This window comes from Gouania willdenowi, chromosome 10, assembly GCF_900634775.1.
Source record: "Gouania willdenowi chromosome 10, fGouWil2.1, whole genome shotgun sequence".
Taxonomy (NCBI): Eukaryota; Metazoa; Chordata; class Actinopteri; order Blenniiformes; family Gobiesocidae; genus Gouania; species Gouania willdenowi.
The window spans coordinates 19,739,176-19,752,960 of NC_041053.1; the positions used below are offsets into that span (position 1 = coordinate 19,739,176).

The following is a 13,785-nucleotide window of genomic DNA, read 5'->3' on the forward strand; positions in this document are numbered from 1 at the left end:
AGATTTGTGAACCCAAAAAGTTATGCATCAATGAAAGACTGCATCTCTTTAAAACAAAACAAAAAAAAAAAAGTTGAAAATCACTTGTATAATCTTACTTTTACTTGCACAATAAATAACAGCCTCCTGGTTTTATTCTATACAAATGAAGAACTGACTCGTACAATACAATTTACAAAGCAGGCAGACACAGGAAGCAGCTGGGGTGTATTTTGCAACCCTCAGCGTCCCAATAGAAAATCAGAAAGGATGCAGATGTAACTGCGATCCAGGCCGTCCCAAAGCAGAGCGTTGATCTCCAACGCGACCTTCAGTCTCCTTGTCATAAGCGTTCTACAGAAACTCCATTACAATCACACGGACGGCCCATAGTGCTCATCAGTGAGGGAGACATCTTGTGGAGAACACCCACATGTCTTTAAAAAGAAAAAATCTGAGGCCTGCCGGCAGTGAATAAACACGACGTAGACTAAGACAAGGTTATCCTCAGGAACAACATGGCTGCTGCGTTCACAGCCTGTGTCTTTGCTGATCACCTCTTTCAACGAGTTGACAGAGCGACATGGAGCAGATTTGTGTTTTCCTTTTGCAGTCTGTCAGACTGTCTTGGTTACATGGCCATTACACACAGCACAGCGACACATCAGGGCTCTGCTCATGGAGCAGCTTTGACTCAGCACTGCACACTTGACATGACGTGTAGGTGCACATTAGAGGACACAGAAATATTAACAACACAAGTGATTCTGACGTCAAACCATCCTATCGAGGTTATTTCACTAAATTAACAGCTTTGGTACAAAACCAGAACCACACATCAAGGTTTATTATCATTCTAATTTTAATTTTGTTCAAATGTTTTGGGGTTTTTTGATATTGAAATTGGGAAATCTTACTTAAAAAGTGTAACAAATAAAACAACTTAAGATCATTAAGCTCTGTAGACCTGAAATATCATACACATTAGTGTTGCATATCAATACTGTATCAAACTCAGAAGTTATAATTTCAATGAAGTTTTTGTCATCCTCTAAATCAGTGGTTCTCAATCTTGGGTCCGGGGGCCCCGAAGGTTACCCCGAGCCAGTGCTTCGGGGTCTGTGAAATAATTTTGGAAACTAGTATTTAGGGCTGGGCGGTATGACCAAAAATGTATATCACAATATTTTTCAAAATTTTAACAGTTTCACGGTATATGACAGAGTTTTGTTTTTTTCTCATGCATAATCAGGTGTTCACAGCATTTTCTACTGGTTGAGAGAGGAATTACTGCAGTAGATGGACTTAGGATGCTCTATTTTACTGTCATGATGAGTGAATATTGTAGAATAATTCCACACTAGTAGGAAGACAAGCCCAATGGCTCTTTGCCGCACTAGCTTAGCTTTAGCATTAGCTTGATTTCCAGCTTTGAATGTGGTGGTTTCTTATGGTGAACAAGGCGGCGTTTTGTTTGCAGCTCCACCACGACTTATTTCCGAGTTATAGGAATTACAAATTGGGATCCTTTGCTCTCTTTTTTGGTGTATTGCTGCCGACATGCTAAGCTAACCGTGCCTACGTGAGCATAGACATTATATACGTATATAATGTCTATGTCCGTGAGTGTTGTCATCCTGTAGCAGAGGGATGCTCACATGCAGCTTCAGAGCTTTCGATTGTGTGTTTCTTATCCGTTTACACGTATGATTTACACCGCAACTGACTCCAGAGCGCAACGTTGAGAAGGGTCCGGTCTGAAACGCGGCGCAGCGTAGCTTTCCGAAAGTTGCGTAAGCAAATACACCGGTACGGCGGTATATTACAAATTCATATAACAACGAAAATATATACCGGTATTCGGTATGAACCGGTATACCGCCCAGCCCTACTAGTATTCATGCCGTATCATTACACAAGTGTACAACGACATATGGAGAGCAATGCACATATAAAACAAACATACTTTACATGTAAGCATGGCTGTCACTGTAAAGTGTGATGTCTGTCTCTATGGATATATAGTCATGCAAAAAGGGACATATTTTGTTTATTGTTAATACATCAAACACATTTAATGTTAGTACAGATACTCTTTCAGTTCATTTCTACTACAAATATCTGAACTATTTAAAGAATAGGTCAGTGGTTCCCAGTCTTTTTTGTCCTGTGTAGGGGGTATTGCATTTTTGTCAAATCCTGTAGTAACCCCTCTTCATATCATAAGCACCCTGCCCACAATTTCATATGTTTTTTTATCTGTGGAACAACGGGCTCTCCTAAACCCCTAACTGTGTCTCAAACATTGGTTCCCAAAGGATTCATCTACAAATTCAAACCAATGAGTAGAATTTAAAGTGGAATTTAGTTAAACTACAGCTTTTATGTGATTACTTCAATAATAAGTAAATATGGTCTCCTTTGTAAAATGTAGCTAATTATTGTCTCCTATTGTCAGAAGTGTGATAAAATTACCTCAACAGCATAAAATAATCTTGTTTCCAAACCAACAGTACTATTGATCAATAAAATATTATATTTTCTTGTATTTTATTGAACAATAGTACTGCTGGTTTGTGGTGAATTTGTCCAAAAAAATTGCCAAAAAGGAACTAGAAACATTTCTCGATTATTTTTAAATTAATTGTCAAATCTTTCCGAGTACCCCCTGCAATGTGCTCCTGTACCCCTAGGGGTATGCGTACCCCTGTTTAGGGCCACAAATGGAAGTAAATTGTGTTTATTCCTTTGACATGAGAACTATAAAAAAAAAATGGGCGCACGGTAGGGCTGCTTGATCATAGAAAAAATAATAATCACCATTACTTTAGTGACAATCGAAATCACGATTATTCAAATGATTATTTGTCAACCAAAAAGGTATTTATTTTTTGTACAAGAAAACATAAAATATATTCTTTAAACATAAATAAAATCCTTCAAACACTAAAATCAAGTATATTCACTTTTGCACAAAACCTAACACTTCTTGCACATGATGTGTTTTTGCTCTAGGTCTTCATCATCAAACCCAAAGTGTTCCCATATCAGAGAATTTGACTTGTCACTTGTTTACCAAGTGTTTTTGCTGCATTTCTCCAGCCATGTTTCAAGACCACGAGCAACAACTTTCCTCGTGTTAGCCTGCAGGCTAACTTTAGCTTTGAGAGGGGCAGGGTGGAGGGGAGGAGCTTGCATGTGCGTGGATTAAACAACTCAAAGTTAGTATTAATAACGTGTGTGCGAAGCTTTATTATTTGTAGATGTCCGAAATCGTGGGTTTGTTTTATTTAGCGAATAAAACATATATATATGTTTTTTTATTTATTTTTATTTATTTAATTTTTTTTAATAATCGTTTTTACTCTATTATGTTATTTTTGTAATCGTTGGGTGTAATAATCAAAATCGTAATTAAATTTCGATTAACTCATTGACTGCCAAAGACGTCTAAAGACGCCAATTGTGTTTTTTGGATGGGGTTGCTAGGAGACAAAGCTCTCCGGTGAATATCTAACTTGTACAATGATGTAGTGACCAACTGGTGACATGTAAGTGGCAGCAGCGCACCTTTGGGTGAGAGATCACCCGTGATGGGCAGAGCTCAGAGGGAGAGGAAATGAGTTTACGAGACATAAAATGGTGCTACAAGAGTTGATGCTAAAGCTCCCAGCTGCTCACAGCAGAGCACACTCGACCAGACCATGTGTGGAACTAACTGGACTATTGAGCGTCGTGATGGTGAGGGAAAACGATTAAAAAAACGGGGCAAGCGGTGACACTCAACATGTCCAGGAGGAGGAGGAGGAAGTTGGGTGTGTGGAGAATGATGGGGGGAGAGACTTGGAGGACGGCCAAAATACATTAGGAAACCATTCAACTCTGACATAGATAGCAAATTAATAATAATGTTGCCATCAAAAGCCTGGTCTCAGTGTTGTTTTTGTAGTTCTATAGAAGGAAACCAATGTTGAGGTGTCCCTAAAGCAAAAAAAAATTGCTTCAAAGTCACTCATAGGTTTTTTCAGAAAAAGACACAAACTGGCGATTTGTGTGAAATGTGCCTCTATTCAACTGCTGATTACATAAGAACCAAACAAGCTAGAATTTATTTTTTTGTTGTTGATGAAACTAGAGAGTCAAATCTTTCAGAATCTGGTTTCATAATATTCTGTGGGTCTTAAAAAATCAGTGAAAAATCATCTAAAACGCCTGGCAATATTGGGTTGGCTGCTCTGAAAAGGGCTGGCAGTGAACGAGTTAACTGAGCAGCCCTAGCGCACGGTGGCTTAGTGGTTAGCATGTCCGCCTCACAGCTGGGTTCAAGCCCTGGGGTGGACACTTGAGTCCTTTCTTTGTGGAGTTTGCATGTTCTCCCAGTGCTGCGTGGGTTTCCTCCGGGTCCTGTGGCTTCCTCCTACAATCCAAAAACAGGACTGTTGGATAGATTGGAGTGTCGGAGTGAATGTGAGTGTGAGTGGTTTTCTGTCTGTGTGTTACCCTACGATGAACTGGTGCCCTGTCTATGGTGTACCCCGCCTATTGCCCAGTGTGAGCCAGAGATAGGCACCAGCAGACCCCTGCGACCGTGAAATAGGATAAAGTGGGTCTGAAAACAGATAGATGGAACTATAGGAAAATCCTTGAAAACTTTTCTCCCCTGTAAAGGGTCTCTGGATCTAAAACGTTTGAGAACCCCTGCTCTAAATAACTAAAAAATCAAATAATCACTACATTTCAAATGTATAAACTGGCAAGTGGTTTTATCTGAATAGACTTTTGTTACTACTCTCATTGCATCACAGAGATTGAATTCAAAAGACGATGTGAGGGAACTGTTAGTGTGTTTGTTGTCTATGCAGCTGCACAGGACACACAGACATCCTGCATGGTGCTGGCACTGCCAATGCACTGTCCTGCTGCTGAGCACTTCACAACAAACCGTGAAGAATCTGTTCATAATGACTGAAAGGCTGCGAGGGAGGAGACACACCCACATCAAGGGAGCTTGTCGGCACTCGTCTAAACCTCTTGTTTAGAAGCGCGGCATCATCTGCAGGTCAAGCTGAGTTTAGTCATTTGGTGTTATTGGGTTAAACAGTGCTTTAGATGAAATATTTCAGACAGATCAGGGAGTCAGTGCGTCCTGGACTGCCAGGCATTCTGCTCCTGAGGGATGTGACAACATGGACTTAATGATGCTGTTACCAGTGGGTCATTTTTCAGCCACTTAACACCACTGAGAGAAAAGAATGGCCGAATCCTTCACCACATTCACCACTGTTAATAAAATGTACAGCTGGTTTAAATATGCACTTTTTCTCACCATTAGGAAACAAATGCACAAGCCATTAAAGTTGGAAGAACTTTACTTGTGCAGTGGGAATGCAAATGTAGATGAAACCAAGCATTATTAAAGCTTTAATGATCATTGGGGAAAATTACATTTCAGGAACTATGAACTATGAAGAATTTCACTGCATTTTTATACATTTCATTTGAACGATCCCAAAACGAGACACCTTAAAATCCTCGAAAGCTCATTTGTTTCATTTTGCTAATTTCATTTAAAGCTTGTGGTCTTTGTGTCGCCTCTTTACCTTCAGTTTGTTGCACCGTCCAAACATCAAGCAGAGAACGCAGCGTGCATGTAAGAGAGCTGTGGGATTAGGTGCTGTAATTACAGCGCTGACTATATTAATCCACTATATTTTCCATGTGTCCACCCAGCAGAGCTAATGACGTTGTTCAGGATAACCTGCAACCTCATCTTAAAGTCCGAAAAGCTGCACATACTGGCAATCACCCATATTATTACCATCACTGTGAATTACTGCAATTATTTCTATGTCGTTGCACTTGGAAATGGATTAATTAAAAAAAAAAAAAAAGATGTCATTATTTTGTGCTGTAATATCCATCAGTCAAATCATCATGGCTGATACATATATGAATTATGTGTGTGTCATTTTTTAATAGATTATGATACTATTCCAGGCCCAAGCCAGTTATATGCTTTACTATTACTATTTACTACTTTTGTGTTCTTGGACTCATTTAAAAAGTATATGTATTTCTATTTGTGGGGTGGTTTTATGGAACGATCTTGATGAAACAATTCAAGTATGATTATAATGCAGTTCAAAAAAATTTACAAACGGTATATATTTGAAAAGTACAGCAATGAAGAAGGAGAATGTAAATCTCACAGATGTTGATGGCACCTGTGCATTTTGTTTGTTTTTGCTCTGTTTTGCTTAATAGCTCGATTGTAGTATTTATTTGTATTGTCCATTTAGTTTAATTCCATAGATTTTGCAGTTGTTAGTGCTGAAGAACAGGGGTAGGAATTGACCAGCATAGGCTTCTTCCTGTCCCTTGTCAAACTAATCAAATGTATTATATTGAAATGTACTTTTTTTTTCATTTCATAGAGATTTCTGTTGTGATTTGTTTATTCGTTTTCATTTTTATCCATTTTTTTTGTTCGTTCAAAAAAATAAATAAATAAATAAACTAATTATCAATCTGACAGTGTGGGTTATATCTTAAACTCACCTTTTTTATCATTATTATTCATTGACAGTGCTTTGAAAATCATTTCAAGAAATGGTAAGATAGCAAAATGTAAAAAAATAAATAAATAAAAAGCAAATATGAGAAGGAGAAACTAACGTCTGCATTCTAAGTGCTAAAAGCTTTGGAAGAAACTATCCAGAACAAGGCCCTTATATGCTTTCCCATGACTTCCCTGCATCTGCCAAAAAAGCCTGCGTTGTCATGGTAACACTGAGTAAAAATACCACCAGCTTATTTTCCACCAGCTGAAAATAAAATGGAGCAGGATGAGTTTGGACAAACAAGATGAAGATGGTTGTTAATTCCCAGGCCCAGGAGCATGTAACCGTGTATCGTCCTCCACCTCCTTCATCCTCCCACTCCTCAGTCACACGCTCCCATTATCTGATGCTGGATCCCCTCACCAACGCACTGGAAACCAGTTTGTGGCACGATAATGATCTTAATAAAAGGCACGCTCACGCCCCACTAATTCCTCCATCCCAGAAGTCACCACAGCTGGTTTGTTTAAATCTCTTAATTCACAGGCAGCTAATTAACATTCAGAGAAGCAGTATTATAGTCAACCAGCAACCTCAGGTATTTTACATGTAATTAATGAGTGGGAAGAAATAACGACGAGTAGGGAAAATACTCATTGAGTTCCCGTCCCACTCTCGCCTCCATCTGTAGCCTTGCACAACATATGGATCGCATGCCACAGACATCATTATGCAGCACTGATGCATTTCGGAGACAACAACACACTCCACTTGTGTTGAATCAGCTGCAGCAGCTCTGTGCAGAACGGTTATGAATGCACAGTAACCACGGTCGGGTTAGAGGAAACGAACAGGCGTATGCAAATCAGAGTTCAGCTGCAGCGACGTGACAAACAAGTGAAGGAGCAACATGTCAGCAGCGCTCACACACACACACACACACACACACACACACACACACACACGCAGAGATAAAGTGCAAAGTGGGGGTCTCTGCCATGAGGTCATATCTGTGCCACATAGTGCACTAACCTCAGTGAGTCAGCAGCACAGCCCACCCATGCAGCAATGATCGGGGGACACTTCCTTCCTCAAAATAGCACATTGGTAATGTCACACACACACACACACCTGCACAAGTTTAATGCCCAACAACATGAATGACCTTTGAACCTAAATGGCACCCCAAGGCTGCAGATCACAAAAAAACATATCGGCCAATGCCACATGCACGTCCTACACGTGTGACTTCTGCTGCTACGGAACCATGTAGTGTTGTACCCAAGACCACATTATCCAAAACCAAGACTTGTCCGAGACCAGAATGCACTGAGACCAAGACAGGACAATGATTTTGGGGAGTCTAGACTCTGACAGAGACCGAGGCCATAAAAATCTATTTCAAAAACCATGATAATGTTGAACAGTTAAAGAGTAGCGGTAACTAAACCCCTGCTGTCTCCTGACCTGCCACGTGGAAGGAAATTCAAAAAAATGCCTTGATTATGGCCGGGGCTCCTGGAGCAGTTAAGACACGTCCAGTCTATACTATTAAATCTCCAATGAACAATCTATGCTATGTTAACTAGCTACTCAATATACCGTACCTCTCTATTCACTCTTCTCTCAATCCAACCTACTCACCACAGATTGTAGAGCCTACAGGTGCTAGTGATTATAAAAGGGGCGGGGCTAACATGTCTTCAATTCAATTCAACTTTATTTATATAGCGCAAAATACAACAAAGTCATCTCAAAGTGCTTAACAATATAAAATTCATCATAAGAAAGAAAGAACCCAACAAGATCCACATGAACAAGCATTTCGCGACACTGGGAAGAAAAATCTCCCTTTTTTAAATTTTTTTTAGAACAGGAAGGTGGCAGTCATCTGCCTCGACTGGTTGGGGTTAGTGAACAGAAGCACAATCAGAACAGGATAGAGGGATAGACCATCAGAGTGTTCTAGACTAGTTGAGCCATGAACCATCGACCAGGAACTGCCAGCTCCAGCGTCAAGGCACCATCACATGATCTTGTTCATAGCTAATAGCAAAAATCTATTGTAATAGCCAGGTTTCAACCCATAGAGGGCAGTCACTCTGACATTTTACAACTAAATATGCCAAATTGAAATACTTTGACTAAAATGTTGAGAATTGGACCAGGATCAATAAACAGCACTACTTCATACCCTAATAAATTTGTATTTATCAGGGTAAAAAGTGTTTTTTGGGTTTAGTTACTCTTTAAAGAACATTGTCTTTTTAGTTTTAGTTTCTTTAAAATACAAAAAAAAGGTAATGCATGAATCAAAGATATTTATCATTTTACCAAGTTCTTCCCCTCATTAGCACATTAGTAAAGTTGAAGATTAGCAGAAATCACTGCTGGTCTTGACAAAAAAAATCACGAGTTCGGACACTCCGAGACCGAGACAAGACCAAGACTTTAAAATTTGGTCTCAAGACCAAGACGGGTCTACCGGTACTACAACACTAGAAGCATGAGACGCAGAGAGGATGCAGCAGGACTACAAATCCCACAATGTCCTCAAACAGCATCTCACCACCCATCACCATCATTCCCTTCATGTGAGCGCAGAACAAAAATGCCACAATGGCTTCAATCAGGCCGACCAAAATGCAGAGTTCATTCCCCACCAGAGGCACTTTTATCTTTAATTAGAGGAGCGAGCAGCTGTCTGCAGCTCAGGCCTGCACAGCACAGAGAAGACAGGCCTGCACACTATATACTGATCTCAGATCCACTCACATTCCTTCCACTTCACACAGCACGTTCCTCCATTTTCCTCCAGGTTCAGACACTACACTTATTCAGATACAGAGCAGATTTTGTAGGCATAATGCATCAAAAAGACTATTTTTAGGATGAGAATTGGCTTTGCATTAACATTTATTTCCTGACTAGGAACTTATCAGTTCAAATCCAATAATAATTTTATATAAACTTTTGACTTTTGATTGATTTTTATCTTAAAGGTTGAATTATGATATCGTGGTGAGTTTGGTAGTGACTGGTCATTATACTTTATTTTGACTCATTTTTTAATACTGTAAATTATGAAGGAGCAGAGTGTTGCTAGATTGGAAATTTACTTTGGGTGGTTACCTAGTCAGTCACACACACACACACACACACAAGCACGCGACATGCTCACAAACATGGTAGCGGGTCCATTACCAAAATCGTTAATGTTTACTAAGCAAAGCAATTGTATCCAGCTCATTCCTGGAGGGGCAACTAGAAATATGATAATGGGCCTCACTTCCTCTGTGACAGATGAAATAACAGTTAGCAAGTGATTATCCTCTTATTAAAACAAGTATTAGCTGTTTTATGACGCGAAGAAGCAGGAGATAATGTTAGCCGTAGATTGCAAAAGTATTTTCTACATCCAGGGTTGTTGCTGTGCAAGGTGAAGTTAGTTTTCTATGTGCACTACAATAAAGAAAGTCAGGCCTGTTTACCTACAGTGTTTGTATTTCATCTATTCAGAATACATGTAGTTGCACCAATATTCATAAAGTAACAGCTGTGGGAAAAAAAAACAGCAGTTTAAGTTAGAAATTAAGCTCTGTCACTGTTAATGTTAGACTTTTGTTAGAACGGTTTTCCTACGTGTTTTTTTTTTTTTTCTTTCTTTCTTTCTGAAGGAACCATACTTCTCATGTGCAAACAACCACCAAATTTTGCACAAAGGTCCAGTTCCACCCCACACTGTCTCAGGTGCAAAAACAGGTCAATAGTCCTAAAGGTGGCGCCATATTAGGAAAATTCACAACAAATCAACCACATGTGCTACAGATTTGCAACTTTCCCCCAAAATGTAGCTCCAACACTGAAAAACATTTGTAAAGTCAAACCTACTGCAAACTACAAAGTCCATTACTCTGATTTTTCCAAAAACTGTGAAACGTATTAAACCTTTCTCCTCCCACGATTTTGGTTCAATTGACACCAAACTTGCTACAGCGCATCTTCAGACAGTCCTACACAAAGCATCCACACAGATGGTTGGTTTTTATCAAACATTGAGCTCACAGTGCAGTGCATCAAAATGTTTGACCATACACGGTAACGTTAACATTAACCTGCAAATTCTTGCTAAAAATGTTTTCAATGTTCATTTTTTTAAAAAGGCAAAATTTTGAAGTCATTGTACGGTATATGATGTTTGGAAAATATCAGAATTCAACTTTAAAAACTGAAATTTTACAACATTTTGAATTACACAATTGGAGTCAACGCAAAAATAGCATTTAATTACATCACTTTCACTTATGGAGCAAATACATCAATGTTACATATAATTCACTAACATATCTATGCTGTCTGATACAATTGGATTTTTGTCTCAATCACTGAATATTTGACAGCTATGTATGGCATACAGGTGACTGGCTCAGTCTATTAGTGAAGCGACAGGTGATATTTCCATGTGCTAATTAGCTCAGTGAGTGATATAGATGACAGAGTTTCTGTCGTTTTGGATTATTAATGTGTTGACTTATTGATTTACTGCAGCTGTAGAATTCCTATAATAATTGAGAAGTTTTAAACAGAGACAACTCTGTGGAACATAGAGCAATGGCCACATTTACAAGTGAGCTTTAATTCCTCTTTAAAGCAGAATAAAAGTTAATTCCTCTTTAACCTCACCTTGTAAACACTTCATTCCTAATGCTAATTTAATTTCAAATTAAACTTAATTCCGAATTAGGTAGCTGGTTTATTCCGTTTTTAATTCTAAATTAAATAATTCCTCTTTCTTGTAAACATTTCACAAAACTTAAAGCCGCTTTAAGTTAATTCCAGTCGTTTTGCACATTTGGTGATGACATAATCTAACATGGCCGCCCGGACTAAAGCCGACATAATAACAATAAGAGCCATAAAAGACATGGATCTGTTGAAAAGAGTGGATGGACGGAGGCATAAACGCGTGGAAATTAACACGGACACATGGATTTATTAAACACACACATGGAGATCAGCAAACGGCGCTGGCTTCACCGGACGGGTGATACTAAAACCCGGAGAAGGAGTAAATGTGTCCCCGTACACCAAGTTTATCATTGTAACGGTTGTTAGAGCTACTATCTTTACCAGGGAGCAACTATTTATTCCTGGTTATTGTTTTCTGGAGTTAAGTACAGGTGATTAGTTCCTATCTCCTTCCACTCCATGAACCAAAGTGTGTTATTGTCGAGCTGCTGCTTCAAATCTACAATCAAAATAAAGGTGAAAACAGTTCTCATGTGTGGTTTTGTGTGTTATAGCCGACAATAAAAGGTTTTTTGTGTGTTTCGCCTGATAGTCGTGATACGTCACATCCCCCCCTGTCCAATCAGAGCCTTCCCAACCCCCAGACCTAAAGCAGAATTAACTAAAGCTGAATAAACCAGTTTTCCATGTAAACCTCAGTTTGGGAATTACCATTTCCATGTAAACACGAAGTAGAACGCTTAAATTCTGAATAATTTAAATCGGAATAACTAATTCCGAATTAAAATACATCATGTAACCGTGGCCAGAAATTGTGAGTTCAAGCCTCAACTGGTGTAAAATCCACATTAGAATGCCACCTTTTTACATCTTCCTACACTCTGCTTGTTGGGCCATAATCGCCTGGCCCCGACCATTGCTGCGCAGCAGCTATAACTCTAACTGTGATGTGAATATAATTTGTCACAAATAAGATAAAGATAGGATCACAAAGAAATTAAGAATGTTTATGATATATTTCATCATCAGGCAAAAAAAAAAAAAACACATTTGATTGAAAAAAAAATGTCAGAAATATTCAAAGACACCTTGTCTGCATTTGTCTCACATTATTAAAAAAAAGGAAAAAGTTGTAATCAAAGACTCACGATAAGTTTAAATAAAATGATCTATCCTTAGGGTTTGTATTATATTTGATAGATTGTCTAATTTTGAAGGGAAAAAAATGAATATAACGTAAGGTTTGACTCTGATTGTTGTTTTATTGAAAAGCATTGACGATGTAAGAGTATACGTTTTTATGTTGGTGTTTAAAGCGAGTGTTTGAAACAGCAGTGTCCTATTACACTCAAAGGTGTGCATTGCAGATTTTATTGGAGGTTATAACTAACCTGCACCTCTCCCCCACCCTGCAGTGGCCTGTTTAATCCTGACCATCCCACTGTTCTCCATCCCAGCACTTTAATCTTAAAAGCAGCCGCTCCAATGACGATGAAAATCAAAGCAGCCCTGCACCAACACCTGATCATAGTGCACGGGGATATCATCGATTTCTCTGACATCAATCTCACCACCTTCTATTACAGTGGACACAAGTGAAACTTCCTTTACAAGATAATAAACAACAACGTATAAAACGCAAGTCCACAAGGCCTGAGAGATTGTTTTTTTGTATTTTATTTGTACTTTTTATGACGAGTATTTTTCAAAAGAGAGTTTTGTGTTATGTTGGATCCAGCTGAGAGCTTTTTCAGAGAAAGGAGCGAGATGAATGCTCTCTCATAGCCACAGGGAGTTGTGTGACGTCAGTCACCATTCACTATTTGTGCACGGTTTTGTGTTTTCTTGTGTACACACACACACACACACATGGAAGTGTTCTCTCAGATGAGTGCCCTCATAGATGCATAATTCTTAAGTGAGATAACTCTTTGGAGCAAAGCAGAGGTGGATTACATGGCTGCTGGGAGCCAGTTAACGGAGGGAGAAGAGGATGCACAGGGGTGAGACGTGAAAAGAGGTGAAAGACAGCAAAGGGTGTCTATTTCAAACCTCCAGGGGCCCCAAAGGCACCACGGCTCCAACAGCATCCTCCACCAAAGTAAGTCACCTCCATCCCGGAAGAGGCTCTGCTCTGACCAGACCAAACCAAAACCTAGCAGACAAACCATACCAAGCATCCTCTTCTTAAACGCCTCAGTTAATAATAGAAAACACATCTCCTTTCTCTCCTCGTGGCAAAACTTATTTTCATGCTCTTATATAACATTTCTATTATGCTCCTCCGCAGAGAGCCTGCTTTGTAAATGATCTTCTCTCACACTCTGAATTCTTTGGAAAGTGGGTGCTTCGTTTTCATACACAGAATCCATCCAAAATACCCCGGAGTGCACCCTTTTTATTATAACAGCAGAGCAACCACGATACATGGCAGCACTGGTGCTCCTCAACTTGTCTGTCTGTCTGTCTGTCTGTCACACCAATCGCTAGGTGGAGC

General features: G+C 39.3%; 1 protein-coding gene across 2 annotated transcripts in view; it reads right to left on the reverse strand.

Moving 5' to 3' along the window:
• The window catches only part of gabrb2a (gamma-aminobutyric acid type A receptor subunit beta2a), a 62,080-nt gene that overhangs the window by 46,549 nt on the left and 1,746 nt on the right, over positions 1-13,785 (reverse strand). The gene's annotated exons all lie outside the window — the stretch shown is intronic.